The 20,663-nt window shown below is 39.3% G+C and overlaps 2 long non-coding RNA genes across 2 annotated transcripts; both read left to right on the forward strand.

Moving 5' to 3' along the window:
• Positions 1-886: 886 nt before the first annotated feature.
• Positions 887-1,820, forward strand: LOC130924225 (uncharacterized). Its single transcript, XR_009064846.1, has 3 exons — positions 887-1,014; positions 1,250-1,283; positions 1,525-1,820. It is a non-coding gene; the product is annotated as an uncharacterized LOC130924225 (long non-coding RNA).
• Positions 1,821-2,012: 192 nt separating this feature from the next.
• LOC130924224 (uncharacterized) lies at positions 2,013-13,251 on the forward strand. Its single transcript, XR_009064845.1, has 3 exons — positions 2,013-2,764; positions 8,965-9,108; positions 12,968-13,251. It is a non-coding gene; the product is annotated as an uncharacterized LOC130924224 (long non-coding RNA).
• The last annotated feature ends 7,412 nt before the right edge of the window (positions 13,252-20,663 follow it).

Below are 20,663 nucleotides of genomic sequence, written 5' to 3' on the forward strand. Positions count from 1 at the left end.
GTTTAAACCCTAACTTCTGCGAAAATTCAGGTTGCGTCACCAACATAAGAACGGAACTTGTTCGTAACTCGAGGACTCCCTGTATTTGCCCTGCGATTACCTTGTAGCTAAGGGTGCGTTTACACAATCACTGTTTGGTCCATTTTAAACGGACCAGGGTTCTTTTTTTCGGATAGTCAGCTTTGCTTTGTAAATGTGAATGCGCATTCGAATTCCAGTTCGGACCAAACAAACGAACTCTAGTCCACTCAAAAATCGTGGGTCTTGGTCTGCTTTAAGCGCACCCTGCTTCGCTTGTGAATGCAACCAGAGTAGGGTGTCCTTTTGCTACTTCATGTGCAGCATCACAGTGTGATACTGCGATGCTCCAGGATGTGACGCTACACGCAGGGCATCCTTGGAAGCGGAAGTACACACTATTCAAAATCAACAATGACAAGATGACAAACGATTAACGATGGCCAAATGTTGTTGTGCTGCGCTAATCAGTTGCATTTGATACACAGAATCGGGGTCTATTGTGGCGATTGTGTTTTGCATGCTGTTCATGAACGAACCTTGTGAGAGTGACAGTAACCGAGACAGGCGGAGCTTCTCGGGTCGGCTATTTCGTGTGTCTCGCTCTCCTGGAAGTGGCGACAATTTGACAGTCCAAAAAGTCACGAAAAGGAAAGCGAATCCGCGCTAGCGTGACTTGGTTTACAATGCGGTTCCCTTTCGTGGTTTAATTTCCCCCTATGTATTTTTTATATACTGCAGTTAGCTCGGCATATAGAGTCAGGAGAGAGCAACCCCGCCACTGGCCAAGCGGCAACTTAATTTATGCTATAATATATGCAGCGTCAAAGCATCACGCTGTAACCAGGGCCATATATTAAGAGGGTTACAACACTCTCATAGGGATCCATTATACGATTTTACTTCTGGGTACTTTGGGTAGTTCCAAACATCGCTTCGACGAGGGCAGACCACATTCATACGAACGGCTGGCTGTAAAGTACAGTATATTCGGAGGTAAGTTGATCAAAAAAACGATTCCTTTTGAATTTTCAACAGTCTGTATTCTATCAGAGGCGCTTTATGATGTATATGATGAGCTTCATTTGTATGTGCGTGGCTTAATTATACATATATTTTATCTTGGTTGAATAGCAATTTTCTCCTGCTTTTTAAGCTGACTCTGCTAACTAGGAATATATCGCCAGGGATAAATAAGTCACTACCTCTTTTAAATTGTCAACTCTTTCAGAGGCCCTTTGTGATGTACACACTCATCTGTATTTGTGAGTATTGGTAGACGACCGGCTTTCAGGTGCATATTAGCTCAATTTTGTAAGCTTTGAACTAAGGTATCACCCTCATGAAAGAGTACCAAGTCAATGCATGACAACCTGTATTGTTTAGACTAAAAGGTTTGACATTATTATATTTTACAGATGTGTATAGATTGAAAAGTGATGTCAACAAATAATAGACACAAATTTATAATAAAAAACTAATTTAATGCAGATTGTTTTTTTTTAGGTTACATTTTCAGGATCCACATCATGCTGCTGGTGGTGCCTGCTGATGGTGACTGCTGGCTATGGGCATTAAGCCCGTTTTTAAATAGCAACAAACAAACAAAAAAGCCTTTTATTTCATGTTTTGACGACTGACCATTGCCATCCATTTTTTTTGTGCTGGTCTTGGTCCTTGAGGAAACCATGCTGCACAACCAGCCATCACAGGCCACTGATCTATAATCTTTAGTTAAGTTATGCGAAAAAATGTGTTAAATGTCATTTCTTTGTCATTTAGGTCAAACTAAGTTTATTAAACAAAAAGGAAAATGAACACACACATATATATAAGCATTAGAAAGTACAACAGTAAAGAAAAGTGGAAAATAAAATTTAAAAGTCGTGACCACAAACCCAAACTTTTTGGGGAACAAAACTTTTTCTATATATCAATACGACAAAACAAACTAGGAACCGCCACTTAGAAGCTGGATACAAAATGTTATACATGGAGTTATCTTTACTATATTACCAAAGGTAGATGAATCAAGGAAATCTAGACATTCTCTGGAAAAAAACAGTATTCTAGTTGAGAAAAAGGAAAAATCTAAATCATCTTTCATTTCAATGTAAAACTATTTCCTGTGCTCATGCTAACAGAAACATGATACTTTCACTCCACAACATTGGAAAGTTCCATTTTGCAAAACAGTTTACATATTTTTCAGTCGTCGCCTTACTACTTCAAATGTAAAACTAGCATATACGTATATGTTATAGTGCAATGACATAATCAAACAAGTACTTAGATACGTGATTTTATCTATTTTTCCATAAATGTAGCAATTGCAGCTGTCAATTCCATGGAAAACCATTACAGCGCTGCTTATGCTTGGAACTACTCATGCCCTACATAAACCACGTGACCACCCTCGGCGAGATCAAAGTGTGTCATAACCCTCTTTACATGGCCCTGGCTGTAACGCGGCACGCTTCTTCCCATCCCAGGAGGGAGGTATTTCCTCTTCTATTTGTCCAATCAATAAGTGCGCCTTTCGTCCATGTGATGCTCCTCGGACGTTCGGTTGGCACAGTGTGAATGCTGAACCTTTTCAACAAGTCATTTGCAAGTGTTGTTGCGAGGTAGCTCTCCAACTGGACTGTGGTCCTCTTGGTCTAATGTGAAAGCGCCCTAATTCAGGATGTATCGCACCTCCTGCATAATGTTTCCTGGGATAGGCTGCAGCACCCCCATGACACTTGTGAGTATAGGCCGTACCGTACAGAAGATGAATGAATGAATGAGTGTAAAAAGTATGAAAACAAACTCAAAAAAAGTAAAACATGTTGGGAGATAAAATATTTGTTTTTAATTAATTATTCTAATAATGACGTATAAAAAGGGTAGCTCCTATTTTACACACAAAAAAATTGGGATATAAACAACATACAAAATTATAATTACATTGTTATGACCATGAGTTCAATAGAAAATAACAGCTACTGTATTTTAAAAATGTCAAATATTGAAACAAAGTCAAAACAGCAACAAGAAATATTTTTTAGTCGTGCACCTGCCAGGACATTGCAAAACAAACTGCCTCTTAGTGATACGTATGTTTTTTTTTTTTTTTTTTTTACCCTAACCCTATTGCATTCATCTGGAAGCCTTCGTATGCAGTTAGTTGACGGTCATTATTCTTCCCTGCTGTGATCAACAAGCGGCTCCAGATGTCTGATAAGCTTGCATGCTCATTAAGCAAGTAGCACTACAAGTTGGGTAAACACAGCTAAGCCGAAGCCTGTTAATGGCCGCTGGTTCACTTTGTGGCGCCGCACCCACATTAATTATCTGCTCATCTGGTAGGAACGATTAGAAAGAACAACGCAACACAACAAGTGGCAGGCCAGCTCGCCTTGCTGCCTGGAGGTCTGTGAACTTTTGAATTATAATATCATTCATCACAAGATCACAAGAAAAATGAATCCCTTTCATCGGACAATACAAGTTATAAGCCTGGCAACCAGTGGCGGATGCTGGTTTTTCAAGGAGGGAACGCTCAAAGTGTTTCCACCTGTGAGTGCGGTGTGTCTTTGGAGGGGCTCAGCAGCACCCGCTGCTCGGTGTGGACAGAAACTGCAGAGTGACAGAAGTCGGTTTCCAAAAACAAGAAGCTACAATATGGAGAACTTAGTATGGATGACGGGGATGATCGAATGACCAAAGCAGAAAATTCACCTCCAGCGTTCTGTACTTTTTAAGCAAATGCCCAACACCCATAGTGGACCTCAACAGTGAATGTGCCATTTGGTCTTCCATAAATCAAGCTTGCAAAAGTGGACATATTTGGCTGACCTTCAGAAAGACAATTTCTCATTCAAGTGGTTGAGCAAATGTGGCACATCCACAACATGTGAGGCGACTATACACATTGTGCTGATGTATGGCCATGATGTAGTTGACAGAACAAAATAAAATATGTAGCAATGGACATGAGGCATTTATCTCGGAGCTGTCCAAAAGCAATCTGCTCAGCAAGGGCAGACAGAAATTATATATATAAAAAATGATTAAAAAAAAAAAAAAAAGTAAACAGCAGCAAAGGAACAAAAGAAATACTTGTAGTTACTGGTAGTTTCAACCATTGTTACCTCTTCTTAGCAGTGGTCCAGTTCTTTATGCCACACCATCAGTGTTGTCAGTAACGTGTTACTAAGTAATGCATTACTGTATTCTGATTACTTTCTTTCAATCACTAGTAATCTAACGCATTTCATTTTTCTATACCAGTAATCTGATTAAAGTTAGTTTCCTTAGTGTCTGTGCGTGACTATTTTGTCATTGCCTCATAATGTACATAGAATGAAGAATATTGTAGTCAAGTACAAAGAGCATTTTGAATAGAAAATGCTAAAATAAAAGGTTTATAGTACGTGTTTCCATGACAACTGCTCAGCTACTTCCTGTCTTGGTCTCGCGTCTCATGGTGGTATTGAGAAAGGCGTGGGCAAGGCTGATGGACATTTGAGCCGAGTGTTGAGACGTTGCGAGGGAATGTTTATCTGTGGATAGCCATTAATGACGGTGAGTATTTTTCCTTCATTCTGGAGGGTATCTGCAAAAGGTTGGACCCCCTACTTACGCGGCTGTTTCGTAGCTTTGCCGTTGCAACGACAGGCAGTCATCGCTCCAAGTTTGCAAGCTTTGTTTACATCACTTGTGTGTTGCACATTTATGCCGTGAGGTGATGTGTTCGTTTAGCATTTTTGGGTTGTGTTGTAAGTCCGATTGAGTGTAAAGTGCCTAGTTGCCACCATGTTTTGTGTCCAAATTGACCGCGTGTGTGCTGAGAGGAGTACTTTCGGGTTGTGTACATGATTCCGTGCCCGCCCCCTCCTTTGTGTTTATTGCACTGTACAATCCACTAGTGTGCTGTTGATTATTGTGCAGTCAATTTGCATTGTTTTACATTGGCACTGATGTGCTGTTAACCATTACCCAAAATTCAGAAGTTTTGACATTAGGCTTAATCTTTGAGTTAGCGGGGTTTAATTAAGTCGGTGGAGTTGATTTCAACAAATTCCATGCAGTTTGTTAGTTATTTGTTAGTTTCAGGGCTCCGGAGTTGCTAAGCTAGCGCGAGTCAACCGTGCTTATGTGAAAAATTCTGATATCCCCCTTTAAATTCAATTATCGGAAAGTCAATTACATGTGATGACATTTTTCTGTTGTCATTCTTATGTTGAGGTGCCAAAGGGAGAAAAATTGGTAAATAGTAACTGATAGATTACTTTTAAAATGCACTTAGTTACTTTGATAATGAAGTAATCAGTAAAGTAAATAGATTGCTTTTTTGAGGCGTAATCAGTAATTAAATTACTTTTTCAAGTAATCTGTGACAACACTGATCACCATTGAAACACAAATCACAGCACAGTGATGACACTTGCCTGGGAGCGGATCTGTCCATTCTTGAGCCAATTTAGGAGAAAAGAAGCACAAACCATTGCTTTGAAACATCATGCAAAAACAAAAAATATATAATATATAATTTTCTTTGATTTAAAGCAATTATTATTAAGTCTTATAGCTTTCGTCTTACCAAAAAAACACATCAAAGGATGTTTTATCTTGCTCTTTTTGAGTGCTCATGCAGTGGAGTAGTCCATCTTTTGACTCGACTTGACATATACAGACTCGATTCACAAACAGTTTAGCAAATCAAAGTTACAAACCACTGTGTACCCATGCCATGGATAAAACCATTGTAAGCACAGGGAGAATTCAGAGGAGTTCCACCACTAAGTCGAGATTCAAACACAGAACCTCTGACAGTAATGTTCTCCTTAGAGCCCACATATGTAATGTTTTTTATGAAAAAATATATGTTGTAACAGGAGAATAGTGTCAGGACTTTGCCTGAATTAAGGCTGTTCAATAAGTAATCCCCCTTTGCGGGGCAAAAAAAAAATAAAAAAATCATACGTCATGTTTCTCTCTTACACTCATTCTAAGTTCACTCTCAGAATTAATTTCACTATTGGCACGAGACTGTCTCAGACTGCAGCCTGATGACCAATCTAATCCAATGTCCAATCCATCTGTTAGCCATTATTCTAATCAGTCTATTACTTCATTTGAACACTTCCTAAATTTTTAGGGGAAAGAAAAAAAAAGTCTCGTCATTCCGGGAGTGGAGCCACGTGCATCGATGTCATTATGGCAGCACTGTACTCCAGAGTGAAGACTAACACACTGCTGGCACATTTCAGCCAAGCATATGGACTCTCGACGGGGTCTCAATAAAACAGACTGCTGTGATTGCCCCTGTGCACACTAAAAACAATTAATCCTCATTTTTCAGCATAGCGCTGAATGTTACTTGGATGCCCGACAGCAGCACAGCGAGATTACGGCATAACGGGGAACAACGAAGCTGAACTCAACACTTTGGCTTGGTTGGTTGTTGTTCCTAATAAACCCTAATAAGCCATACCATCAAAATTCAGTTCCACAGGAAAATGATCAAACAATTACATATTTTCATCCATTTTGCTTGGCACTTTACAGCAGGGTTTCAGTAAAATATCACTGCAGCAAGCAGTGATGAGTGGGCCCTCGTATCCCATTTTAATGGTGTATCCTCGAACTGATCATCTGTCCAGATTAGATGTAATTTATCATTGCCCATCTGTCTGGGATACCTAGTTCCAATTAAGGCTTATTGTTCGTAGTACCGTATTTTTTTTACTATAAGTCGCAGTTTTTTTCATAGTTTGGCTGGGGGTGCGACTTATACTTAGGAGCAACTTATGTGTGAAATTATTAACACATTATAATATCGTTTCACATGTTATTTTAGTGTTTTGGAATGACACCGATGGTTTGGTAAACTTGTTAGCATGTTCTTTATGCTATAGTTATCTGAATAACTCTTAATGGCTATGTTAAATTAACATACCGGCCACGTTCGCATTCCGTTGTTCATGCATCATGTAACATTATCATACTGTAGACTTATTCAGCTTGTTGTTCTCTATTGTATTTTTATTTTTAAATTGCCTTTCAAGATGACATATCTGTTCTACTGTATGTGTTGGATTTTATCAAGTAAACTTCCCCTCAAAATGTGAACTAATGTTTTTTTTCCGCTTCATTGCACATTTTTGGCCTCGTGCAACTTATACTCAGGTGAGACCTATAGTCCGAAAAATACGGGTATGTCGTTTTTATGACAGACATTTCTACCCAGGTTTGTCAATCAGTGAAATTGGGATGGAGGGGGGACAAACTGTGACATGAGGATGCCCACATATTGGATGAGGTTCGGCAACAATAACTGCAGTTTAGAGTAGACTAGTCCATTTGTATAGACAAGTTTCCGAGGTACTTCCGCTTTACTTCTTAATGTCTGCCTGCCACTTCCGTTTCCATTTTTTTTTACCATTGACTTCAATGGCGCTGGAGTGGCATCACTCACTAAAAACCCTGAGAAAACACGATTTGGGAATATCGCATCCTTCTGCCATCTCGACATGGGAAGACAACATAAAGAAGTGGCCGAGGGTGACCACAAGTAACATGTTATCGTATTTTATTGACTCTACACCAGTGGATGGAAACGCCATCAGGAAGCTGCGAGGCATTCCAGTAACTCTGCAGCCACAAAGTTGGCTGTGTCCTCATCAGTGTTGGGAATAACGCTGTTATAAATGACGCCGTTACATAACGGCGTTATTTTTTTCAGTAACGGGGTAATCTAACTATTTTTTCCGCCGTTACAACACCGTTACCGTTACTGACGGTCAAAAGTGGTGCGTTACTTACTTTGAATAAATTGAAAAAACTACCAGCCGTAGCGAGTCTACTCTGCTCTGTTTATTTGTCATCCAAGACTTGGGGTGCGTTCAGGTTCATGGCAATGAAAATAGTAAACACACATAGCCTACTTTTGCAAGAACGATGGAGTTGCCGTTTGATACGGTCATAATGTGCAGGTCCTGCACCCATCCGCGAGCAAAACTGTTTGTAGCTTTGTAGCGGTTTGTAATTTCGGAATCGCTGATGAATTTAGTAACATACACCAAACAATAAATACAGCAGAATGTCCATTTCGCGTAATTGTGGAAGCCCGTCGACATCTTTACTCCATTTGACTTCGGCTTGCTCGTAAGGGTCAACATTGTTCACATCCTTAAGTTTGATCACATATCTATTCTTCGCCTTAGTAACGAGTTTGTCTCTTTATCGAACTGACAAGTTAAAGTTTAATGTCCCGCGAGCCAGACCTGCTTCCAATATGGCTGCGTTGTTGTCAAATCTCACGTGATCCCCCATTTTGTGACGTAAACGCTCGAGCCTAATAGTGCACGTACTTCAGAGCTGGTGTTTTCACACACAAACCGGAACAGCGCGTGCGGCAAACACACACACGCAAAACAGATGCAGAGGGATATGATGGCAGAGCATTCAGTGGAAAATTTGTCCTTTACGAGGTGAAGATATAAACACTATTTCAAGATGGTCAAAATTAAAGGAAAGAACGTGCATGTAAAGTGTAATTTATGTCCCGGGGCAAAGCTTTTGTCGACATCTGTGGTAAGCAGTTCAAATCTGTTTATTTTTGTTGCACTTCAAGTGTAGGATAAAGCTGTTGCTGGTGAGGTGCAATAAATATTACAAGGTTCTATAACACAACTAGCTGTCTGTTCTTCTCTATTCAACTGTTTCGAATACCGCTCAGAAAATTTCAAATTCTTTGACATACAACAAATTCTTTTTAAAGTATCGGAAATAGTTACTTTTCCTGGTAACGATTTACTTTTACTATAGAGTAATTCAGTTACTAACTCAGTTACTTTTTGGAAGAAGTAGTGAGTAACTATAACGAATTACTTTTTTAAAGTAACTTGCCCAACACTGGTCCTCATACACGAACATGGGAATTTTGTCTTCATAAAGGCGGATCTAGAACCAAGCCAGTCCCTCAGTGCTCCGTAACACAAACCATGGGTTCTGGTAACACCGGAGGGTGTCATCCAAACTGCAGGCTGTCCAGTGGGTCCCGGGCGTTCGTGTAGTCATGCTGCCGCTGTCTCATGGAAGGTATGTGCTCCAAAAATATGAAATCTAAAATCTGGCGCATGAAAGTATTTGTTGCCTTTCCGATTGATATTACGATGATGATTGTAATTATGATCTTTAACATTATTTACTACAACTACCGCTGCTACACTATTGCTAAAAAGTACGTGTTGGATGGCTCCACATAAAAGCAAGCGTTACATGTTTTTTGTTCATTTGTTCAGTGGTGCCTCCAGACATTTTTCATAGGGGTGGCCAGATGGGGCCACTTAAAATCTTGGGGTGGCCAAAACTAAAAGCCATAATTTCAGGTTGTCATTATATTATTGCAGTAAAAAGGTCAGGGGAAAACTATCAACACGGCTACTGATATACTTAGGTGTATTGTGTAATATGTGATGTTACTAATGATTTAATGTGCATAGTCCATAACTGTCCAGTCAACATTTTGAGTTCCACAACAATTCTGTTTTATTGTGTTATGTATATATTAGGCATAAGGTGTACATTTAACTAGGGCTGTCAAACGATTAATTTTTTTTATCGAGTTAATCACAGCTTAAAAATTAATTAATCGTAATTAATCGCAATTCAAACCATTTCTAAAATATGCCATATTTTTATGTAAATTATTGTTGGAATGGAAAGATAAGATAAGACGGATATATACATTCAACATAGTGTACATAAGTACTGTATTTGTTTATTATAACAATAAATCCACAAGATGGCATTAACTTTATTAACATTCTTTCTGTGAAAGGGATCCACGGATAGAAAGACTTGTAGTTCTTAAAGGATAAATATGAGTTTGTATATTGTGACTAAATATTGCCATCTTGTGTATTTGTTGAGCTTTAAGTAAATGACACTGTAGCGACTTAACTGTTCTGCCTAAATGCATGATGGGAAGTGGTGCATCCATGACTGTGTGTGGTGGCTGCATATGCTATATCTTCTCTGCGTTGGGTACACTACAGGGTGTTAAGAAAAAGCTCAACTCTTGTTATTCTTCCCCACGTCGCTTCCCACAATATTTATAGTTGCTGTGGGAGAGATGACAAAGCTTTTGCCAATTAAAAGCACGGCCCCAATGAATGCTTGTATCTACGTCACTCTGCTTCTTATCTCTGTATATAGGTGAAACGGCGCCATTGTAGGCTGTTTGCCGGAATGCTTGAATGAGTCGTACCACGAATGTGTTAATTGCGATAAATATTTTCATGTGATTAATTAAAAAAAATTAATTACCGCCCGTTAACGTGATAAATTTGACAGTCCTACATTTAACAAAACAAAATAAATGCATTCATTTGGGATGAAATGCATAACTGTTGCTACAACAATCTAACAATATAATGGCAAGCGGGGTGGCCAGTGGGGTGGCCAACCAATTTATAGGGGTGGCGCCACTGCATTTGTTTACAGGTGGAATGTACGCTGTTAGGCAATGGGATATAAATTGATGTGCCTCACAGCAACACTTACTGTACGTTGATGGACATACAGTATATCGAGACTACGTCGTTCTATTTGGGGGGGGAGACTGGGGCTGGAGGCGGTTGCTCGCCTCAAAGCGGACAGTCAGCTAGATCCAAAGATCCAACTATGAGCTTTTTAACTGCAGCAACTTTAAGATGTGCTAGTGGAGCTAAAATTACCGAAGACAATGGGATAAAGTCCGTCTGGATGTCGCTGAGGGTCTCCGTGATCTCTCGGCTGTCTAATTACCCATTACTCGTATGCTCAACCTTCGTTAATATTTTTCTAATCATCTTACAAATTGTGATTTATTGACCTGTTTTGCACATGCACCAAGAAGTTTAAGTAAAAAAAAAAATTGTATCATGTTGTCCAAATGTTTTAATGTGATCACTGTCTGCAATAAAAAAGAATTACATACTATTTTTGTTTATATGATATGTACATACCTTGTAGTATTTCCTTGGAACAACAAAGATCCGTGTCAGCCCTTCTGCATTTGGCAAGTGTTATATAATTTGTAATTTCACCTAATTTTGGCCACTGATGTGGCCGGCGTATCAGTCTATACCTCACGTCAACACATTCTGACAGGTTTTTATAATTTTGTCCACGAATGATCAACGAAGTGATAAGAAGAATCATTCAATATCATCTAAGCCTCATATAGGTCGTGCTGAATCCATTTTTGAAGATTCGGTGGGTTCCTCTGGCTTGATTTCCCAGTTTCAACGTCGTCAACACACTGCTAACTTCAACCGCAGCTTTTTTCTAAACCGGAAGTTCAAGGCAGACATTGTCCAAGATGGCGTCGCCCATATTTCGCTCAGGAAACTTGTCTATACCTCATTTTGATTAGAGCTTATTTAGGCAAATTTCTAAGTTGACCGATGTGATATCACTCCGCCCTGCTTGCCTAGAAAGCATGTTCCCTGCAGAGTTGCTGGATTACAAATGTCGCTATTCATACTACATTTGTTGGCATGCAATGGTTAGTTTTAATAACTTTATCCTGAAAACATAGCCAACACTATTGAATACATGGGTCACCGGTGATTCTCATGCATGAGTATGTTGTTTTTTATTTGTATGGTAAGCAGGTACCGTTGACTTGCGCTATCTTAGCCACTCCGGAGCCCTGAAACTAACAAATAACTAACATACAGCACGGAATTAGTTGAAATCAACTCCACTGACTAATTTAACCCCTTGTAACTTGAAAATTAAGCCTTATGTAAAAAATTCTGACCTTCCCCTTTAAATGAATTTATAGGAAAGTCAAAAAAGTGTCCTAATGAAGCTTACTTTATTCGCTTTAGGTAGTATTGTATGAATAGCTGTTATGCTGTTATGTGTAATTTGTGCTCAAATCCGAGCACATCATTTCATCAAGAACAGATGGACACTATTTTGCCAACAAAATTTGGATTGACGAGAGACTTGGATGTTTTCCTGATACTAGTCTGATACTAGCCACAAAAAATAAACAGAAGCAAAGCAGACATACACGCTTATGATGTTCAATTGCTGTTTTACATGGAATAGGAAACACATTTCGCAATAATACCTGACCAATGAGAGTGCAGTTGTTTTGCACATGGAATTTGCTTACATTTTTAAACCAGTGGAGATGGTTGCCTTGTCAACAGAAACACTCTAAATGGAAAAGGAGACAACTGTATCGAATCAGACTAAGACAAATGGATGCTTCTGAAATGCTTCTGAAACCACTGTTAGTCTACCAGCTTGATTGCGGCTGTGACATTATCACATAATTTGCTCTAGAGGCCTTGTTGAGACTGACCCTACACTAAAGGAATCCATTAAAAGTCAACAGCAATATCTGACTAAGTCAAAAGCTTAACAACAGACCAAAATGAATATTTCCAGTGACACTCTTAGGTTTGGTCAATGCATGATTGCTCATCAATGTTGTTCTGTTCAAACCCTCCCAACACCGCAAAATATATAAATAAATAATTCAAATAAATCAAAGCAGTGCAACTAATGCGGGCTGCAACTCGATACTAAGGTAGAATCTACAAGGCCCTACAAAAAAACAACAACACTTGACAGCGACATAAAAATCAGTGCCTTTGAAAACCTTCCGCTGTCAGGAGTGTTGGGAATCTATTTAACAACAGCTCGTTAATTGTCGAGTACAGCAGAATGCTTAACTGCCATCTAGGTGTAAGGATGAGTTAACTACTGTTACAGTGTTTAACTGGATTTAGTTCCTATGACTACTTTTCTCTACTACATTTATCCTTCTGCAATGTATTTGATGTGTCATTTGTTTTATCCGAATGCAAAAATGTGGCCTAAGTAGGTGAACTTCTGGCACTGCCGTGCAACAATTAGCCACCATCAGCAGCGTGTCGTGATGTTGTGTTGACAGCCTCGCGGAGGTTCAGCGAGAGAAGGGCACACAACAGTTGGCATTGCTTGACACGGAAGAGAGACATGCAGACAGGCTGCTGACAGGGAGATAATCCTCCGCTGGACTGGAGGGAGAAAGTCAAGGACCCTGAGGACAACTGGGGGGCTCTTTAAAGCAACAACATTTAGTAATTTATTGCCATTGGTAGAAAACCCTGTATGCCCAAGCATGGTCAATTTCAATGTTGTTGTTGTTTTTTTAAAAAATAATTTTCAATTAAAAAAAAAATCTGTACTATTGGTATTTCCCCACATTGAATAATTCTCATATCTTTAAAATGTCTGAGAAGTGTTTGAGTTATGAGTTGAATTATGCTGAAAAAGTGTCACAAATATTGAAACGCTGAATGTTGATAAGGCAATAATTTGTGAACACAATTTAGATTCATTTAAATCAAACATTCTCGTGGCTCACTGGTGATTGTCTAGCTGTCCGAGAGACAGTTTGCTCTGCTTCCTCAACACCAAAAGTCTTATTCCTCGGCCGGTTCTGGATGCTCTTTGTTGTTTTGGTTGTTTTTTTCAATCTCTTGTGCGTTGTTTCTGAATGTCTGCAATATGACGATCTACAGCCTTGACGCACCGTGTTGTCATCAAGGAGTGACTGTTTTATTTATTTATTTTTAAGTACAAATAAGGATTATTTTAGCATTTTGGAACCAGGAATTTCTATCGAATATTGCCTCCTTATTGAAATGTGCTTCTCCGCACACACGTGTGCACGGAACCCCGCTGGAATGGCAGTGGCAAGTGAGTGAATAATTTATATTTGTATAATTGTGAAATAGCGAGTTTGGTATTGTTAGAACAATTGTAGTCCTTGTCTCTATGATGTGTCAAAGTCACCATGCATTTTGCTAACGCCTACGACCTTCCCACCGGCAAGCTCCCCCGTCTTGCCTTCTCTCCCCTGAGCTGTTTTCTTACTGCATTTGGGTAATTCTACAATTTTTTGCAAGGTCACAGGTAATTGTTGACATCTTAGCCTGTCTTACTACCAGCGGATGCAAATATGTGGTTTCAGCTTGGCTTGAACGTATGTCGCGATACAATCGTCTCACACCGCAAAACAGGATGGTGACTGATTTTTGCTATTTCGATTTAGGGGCTTAATATACACATATGCAGTGTTGGTGTGCTCCCCAATGTTTATAAGAAAACATCGTCTCTGTAATAAAATGTCAAGCAAATCGGAAAACAGATTTGATCATTATAGGGGAGTTGTTTGAATCTCTCCTTACCCATCATTCAACTGTGCTCAGGAAGGTGTTCCCACCAATTGTATGATACCGTGCATTTAAATTCTATGTTTTTATTCTACCGCGGACTAGTTTGGATTCCCGCAGGCTCTGAAAAATCATCAGCTAGAGCTTGTGAACTGTGGGAGACCTTCAGCTTATCCATTCAAAGGCGGAGGGATGGTTAGTCGGGCCGAAACTGGTGGAGGTCTCCTCGTCCCGCAGACGGGACGGAATCAATGGAGGGTGCAGCCGACAGCAAACCCCCTGCGGGAAGGTGTTGGCATGAGGAGGCACAGGCACAGGACGAAGAGCAAGGGCGAGAATGTTAATGAGATTTTCACACAAAGTCGACACACAGGTGAATAAATGAGGCCTGACTGAAACCATACAAGCAAAAGGCGTCCTATAGACTATTCTAATGAAACAAACATCTTTAGACTAGCATGTGAAATGAAAACAACAAACCTTCTATATTGAGTTTCATCATTTTTGCTCTAGGAATATTGTCGATCTATAAAGCAATTATTCTTTCTGGGTTGACAACTTGAAAGTACAGTGGTATGAAAAAGTATATGAACCTTTTGGAATTTCTCATATTTCTGCATAAAATCATCATCAAAGGTGATCTGATCTTTGTCAAAATCACACAGATGAAAAAGCAGTGTCTGCTTTAACTAAAACCACCCAAAAAAATTATGGGTTTTCATATTTTAATAAGGATTGTATGCAAAGAATGACATATGGGGAAAAATAAGTAAGGAAACCATCACATTTAATATTTTGTGGCCCACCCTTTAGCAGCAGTAACTTCAAACAGACGCTTCCTGTAGCTGCAGATTAGTCTCGCATATCAATGAGGACTAATCTTGGCCCATTCTTCTCTACAAAACTGCTGTAGTTCAGTCAGATTCCTGGAATGTCTGGCATGAATCGCTGTCTTTAGGTCATGCCACAGCATCTAAATGGGGTTTAAGTCTAGACTTTAACTTGGCCACTGCAGAACATGTATTTTGTTCTTCTGAAAACATTCTGAAGTTGATTTAATTATGTGTTTTGCATCATTATTTTGTTGCAGCATCCATTCTCTTTTTATCTTCAACTGTCTGACAGAGGGCCTCTGGTTTTCCTGCAAAACGTCCTGATACACTTTTGAATTCATTCTTCCATGAATGATTGCAAATTGTCTAGGCCCTAAGGCAGCAAAACAGCCCCAAATCATGATGGTCCCTTTACCATGCTTCATGGTAGGGATGAGGTGTTGATTTTGGTGAGCTGTTACATTTTTCCTCCACACATGATGTTGTGTGTTACCCCCCAAAATTTCAACTTTGGCTTCATCAGTCCACAAAATATTTTGCCAAAACTTCTGTGGAGTGTCCAAGTGCCTTTTTGCAAACATTAAATGAAGAATTTTTTTTTTTTTTTTTTAGACAGCAGTGGCTTCCTCCGTGGAGTCCTCCCATGAACAACATTCTTGGCCATAGTTGATGTGTTCACAGAGATATTGGACCGTGCCAGTGATTTCAGTAAGTCTTTAGAAGACATTTTAGAGTTCTTTTTAAAAAAAAAATTTAACCTCTCTGAGTATTCTGCGCTGAACTCTTGGCGTCATCTTTGGTAGACGACCACTCTTTGGGAGGGAAGGAACAGTGCAAGACTCTCTCCATTTGTAGACAACTTCTCTGGCTGTCGATTGATGAACATCCAGACTTTTAGAGATGGTTTTGTATCCTTTCCCAGCTTTATGCAAATCAACAATCCTTGATCGTAGGTCTTCAGACAGCTCTTTTAACCGAGCCATGATGCACATCAGGCAATGCTTCTCATCAAGACAATTCTTACTAGGTATGTTTTATAATGAGCAGGGCAGCTTTAAACCACTCGTCAGTGATTGGGTACACACCTGACTTAAATTGTTTGGTAAAAATTTGTTTCAATTGCCCTTTAGGTCTCCTTAGGCAGAGGGTTCACTTACTTATTTATACCCCTTCTGTCATTGTTTGCATGCTATCCTCATTAAAATATAAAAAAACTATAAATGTTTGGGTGGTTTTAGTTAAAGCAGATATTGTTTTTACATCTGTGTGATTTTGACAAAGATCAGATCACATTTTATGGTGATTTTAGGCAAAAATGTGAGAAATTCCAAATGGTTCAGATACTTAACATACCACTGTAGCTGTTAAGTTAATCTTAAGACGTACTGTACCTCAATTGCCGTGTACAGCTGCAGTGTTGACCCCAGTTTTAGTTATGTTAATAGAAAACACTGACTGACAGGACAGCTTTGGCTACCCACGATAAGTGAATTAACACACAAGTAGCCTACACAAGTTGTTTCCGGTGACAACAGACGTCTCCAAATGCTTTTTTACCAGCTGACCATTTTAATCACTGTTATTGCGCCAGCATCTGTGCAACATTGCCATAATGACACAACACATGTCCACGCGGCTAAAGGTTTTTAATATTATCTTTATTATTTAATTTTCTTCCCTTCATCGGGGTAGAGTGGCTATACAATTGTAGCTCCATTTTTTTCATTATTATTTGGTGTGGATTTTCATTCAAAAATAGTAATGAGGAAATTATTTCATTCATGGGTAACTATGTGCCTATGGAGCAGGGTCATTTGACTGGGCAAGTTCTTTAAAAATAATGAAAAATAAAAATAGCTAAATGACATCTTACATATTGAAAAGATCATAAATTGGTTCACTCCTATATAAGGCACCACTGTACCTGTATTTCTTGTTTAGTTAAGTAATGCAATCTCAAAAACAGGTAATCAGATAATTTCTTAAATTTATCCAAATTTTTAACAGAAGAAATGCTTAAGGCAGATGAAATGGTCTTAGAACACTTCTACGTAAGGAGTAATATGTTGAGATTTTTGGTTATACGGAGTTTTTGCAGTGGGCCAGCACATGTGCTGCGGCCTTTGACAGTAGGAAACAGATCACATGGCAAAGCAAAGATTTATTAGTAGAGTGTAATGGAATAGAGATGAGTGGATGAGGGGGGGTACTTAAATAAATTAACCTTCAGTGGATTCCCGGAGGCCTGTGGGACTGACAGCAGGAGGAATTGTCCCCTTGTCGCTGATGTAATGAATACTAATGACATGTTGGTGCCCCTCACTGCACTTTGTTCTTGTTAAACTGTGTATGTAAACATGATCTGGTGTTGATGGACAGGACATATAAAGTAAAGGTTGGGGAACTAAAAGAACTTGCTAAACTAGTTTGTAATGGCGGCGAACAAACAGTAGATCCAAATAACTGCATGAGATATTTTATTTTTAATTTGTCTGATGTATTTTTTTGGGCTGAATTACTTCTTAGTGCATGTCTAAGTAGTGTAGATAGACAGCAAAAGCAGCAAAATGTAGAGTATAAGCAAATGCACACTCTACTTTTAAAAATATGATGCTAGTATTCTATTTAATGTTTTAAGTATAATTACCTTTTCTAACAGATTTTTTTCAAACCATTTATCCACTCTATGTGAGTTGTCCCGGACCTCAGGACCATAGGGGGCCCCTGAATAACCCTTAATTTATTTGACTTTACATTCACATATTTCTTTATTGAAATCATGGATTAAATATTATGTTCTACTTGATAAATACTTAAAAATGTTTATTAATTTTATTAAATATTACAAATATATATATATATATATATATATATATTTTTTTTTTTTTCCACAAAACTCACCCTCGTCTAATCAGAGAACGGTTTGACACCTCTCTGGCGCACTCAAGTATTACGCACATTCTTGTCTTTGCCAGTGACTGTAGCTGGAGGAGAACAAGCCTTCAGTTAAATGAAAATAATTTAAAAAACTACCTATGCTCCACCATATGACAGGGTAGGCTTAACTACCTAGCCATTGTTACTAAACTGCACTTTATGGTAAGTTGCGGTGCTCTCAACTCCGCTACCGCGCAACAACTCCTACCTCACCCCCTTACGCTCACCCACCTCCTCGTCTGCGCCAAATTGGTAAAGCCGGTCATATTGTAAGGGACAGCGGCCTCTTGGGGATGCCAGTAACACCTTGCTCTCCATTGAGCGTGAGCTTGCTTAAAAAACTGGATTTCACTGATGTTATAAATGGCTTTGCTGTCAAAAAATCTAGGCGTATCACTGTTTGAGGGCTTGATAACCCTAGGGATGTGGAGGGCGAAGGCACAGGATGTTTAGTTATACTGTTTTGTTGCTTAGCAGGCAGGCATAGCACTCTCAGTTGTATTGTTTTGTAGTCTACATGCAACAATATATGAAAATTCTTTATTCTAAATTGTTTATTTGTCTTTTATTGTGTCACATAACATTACAGTCTGTTAGATTTAACTGTTCATCTCAAATTAAATAATTTAAAACATTTACACTGTCGTTGCTTGCAAAGCGTTAAAGTACTGCGTATATTGTCGTGACAAGCCGGTGGCAGGGGTGGGGTGGGGGGCCCTATAATGTTCTCTTGTCCCCGGGCCCCTGCAAATCTGTTGACAGCCCTGGTTGAAAATTCCGCGAAGGAAACGAGACGCATAGAGATCATCCGCCATGCACTTTTCAGAGAAAAAAACGATTCTCCCAAGACTACAGTGAGCAGCAAAAAGTACTACACCATACGAGTAATTTCATATCACAAAGGTAGAGAACACATTTTTCTGCAACATAAGGATGTTTGTGGCTCTCAACAAGGAGGAACAACTTCTATATTGTTTGATGGCCTTCTGATCCTGGAGGTCCTTATCGACCAAATCATACAAATCTTTGTACTCGCGAACCTCAGCTATTAGTAGTTTATCTGCCATGTTTTTCCACAGGAGATGATGAATCCCTTCCGCCTCCTCAACCAATAGCAGCTCGCCCGTGCGGAAGTGGCCACGTGGTTTCAAAATTTCAGCAGGTAAGTTGTGCAGAAATCTGATGCGTTTGTGCGGCGCGCGAAAAGGCATGGTCGCCTAGACGATGTCATGTTTTCGCGTGAAGCCTTGTGGACCACGCGGATGTGTCAGGTATAACCCAGCCTTAATTTGCCATCTTGATATCAAACTTTAATAGGGCACAAATGATTGTGACCCAGCAAGGTATGATTCATCCCACGAAGAAAATCATGTGATGTATTGTTGCACATCAGTGAAAACAACTGTAAGTCAGTGATAACATGAAGATCCATGTTGCATTTATCTTAGTAAGATGAAGCATAATTGTAATGAATAACACATTGGCACAGCAAGGGAGAGGCGAATTCAGGGCCTTCTGCCGAGGCTTTTATCATCTTCGGTTTTGCTACAAATGCACATCTGTATCAGTGTCATGCCAGCAGTTTTGTTCAGTTGCATTCAATGAAATCTGCAACGGTTTCACAGTCCAACAGCGTTACAGAAAGGCTAAGAAAACAAGACAAACAACAACGTGTGCACTCTGAGCGGTTTCACTTCTCTGAGCCCATTTTCACAGAAAGCTATCAGCGTGATAAGTCGTCTCGAGCAGCACTGAAGATTTGCAGCTGTTTTTATGTTTGCACACAAAAGTGCATGTGGCCTGGTGTGATAGGAGCCCAACAAAGCTGGTGTAGGTGCGCTATGTGAATGTGTGTGCGGGGGGAGCAGGGTGGGTTCTGTTCCAGCCTCACCGCATGCCCGCAACATCGCGCTGACAGGAGGCACAGCTGAGAACCTCCATTTTTCTTCATTCAAATCTCTGTGGAAACAGAGCAAGTGAACAACAGCAGCTGGGCTGCCTGTCAACAGATACCTGTCAACATGGGTTACAGTGTCGCTATGGAAACCTGACTCTAGTTCTGCCCATTTTGTAAGCTTTAAGCGCACACTGCCACACAAGACTCTATCACCCTAAAGCCTTTTATGTTTATTGAGCATTTTATGGCTTTACATTCTACATAGAAAGAGAAACTTTGGAAAGTAAAATTGCTTGAACTCAGGGATTCTAAACAAAAACTTTGGGTGGCTCAATTTAGACTAAAACCTAGACACTATGCTATATTTCTACACTGAAAATTAACATTTTATATCATTGGTTCAACGTGAAAAGGTGTGCCCGAATATTGCAATATCATATATTTCAGAAATTGAAATTTATTTCTTCTTTCTTTCTACAGTAGATGAAACAATTTGGGATCATAAAAGATACTAAAAATAGAAATAAATTAGGCTATTTAATCAAAAACATGTATTTCATATGGACTTACAAATGTACTGTGTAATTGGTATATTTGTATTTAACATTTAATAACCATTCCGTATGTGATATTCTGATTGTTCCCCGAATTACACCAGTACTACAATTTTACATTTCTATTGGTATGATTCAAATACATATTATGAAAATGTGTTGTTTTTTCATGTGAGTCAACAATACATGTGGTACCTCTACATACAAA

The sequence above is a fragment of the Corythoichthys intestinalis genome, chromosome 11 (genome assembly GCF_030265065.1).
Source record: "Corythoichthys intestinalis isolate RoL2023-P3 chromosome 11, ASM3026506v1, whole genome shotgun sequence".
Classification (NCBI taxonomy): domain Eukaryota; kingdom Metazoa; phylum Chordata; class Actinopteri; order Syngnathiformes; family Syngnathidae; genus Corythoichthys; species Corythoichthys intestinalis.